Source organism: Merops nubicus, unplaced genomic scaffold (assembly GCF_000691845.1).
Source record: "Merops nubicus isolate BGI_N331 unplaced genomic scaffold, ASM69184v1 scaffold28457, whole genome shotgun sequence".
Classification (NCBI taxonomy): Eukaryota; Metazoa; Chordata; class Aves; order Coraciiformes; family Meropidae; genus Merops; species Merops nubicus.
In genome coordinates, this window is record NW_008621437.1 from 5,353 (window position 1) to 6,078 (window position 726).

A 726-nucleotide genomic window follows, 5' to 3' on the forward strand; every position below is an offset into this window, starting at 1 on the left:
GTTGGGCTGGGGCAGCTGAGAGGAGAAGGCTCCAGCTGGGGAGACCTGCTGGGGGCTGCCAGGACTGCCAGGGGCCTGTCAGAGAGATGGGGACAGACTTTTGAGCAGGGCCTGTTGGGACAGGACAAGGGGGGATGGTTTGAATCTAGAAGAGAGAGATTTAAACTAGAGAGAAGTGAGACATTTTTGGCGCTGAGGGTGGTGAGCCCCTGGCCCAGGCTGCCCAGAGAGGTGGTCACTGCCCCATCCCTGGAACCATTCCAGGGGAGGTTGGCCGGGGCTCTGAGCACCCTGCTCTAGCTGGGGATGTCCCTGTCCCTGCAGGGGGTTGGACTAGGTGACCTTGAAAGGTCCCTTTCCACCCAAACCATTCCACGATTCCCTGGCTGGGAACGGATAAATACCAGTCTGGATGCAGACGTGGGTGACAGAGGTGGACGGTTGGATGGAGGGGGGTGAGGTGCCACTGCCGTGGGCTGCCCCAGCTCGGTGGGGAGCATGGTGGCATCAGTGCCTGGGTGGCAGGGGGGTCCCTGACCCACTCGGTGCCCAGCGGGTGCGGGAGGAGCGCTTCCACGGGCAGCCCTGCGCCGTCTGGCAGAACGTCTCCTACTGGGGCCACAAGAAGAACGTCTACACCCTGCGGGTGGGCAGCTCTGCCCACGGGCCCGTGCCCCTGCACTACGAGGTGCGGGGCTTCAACAGCCTCCTGGGCTCCCACTACGA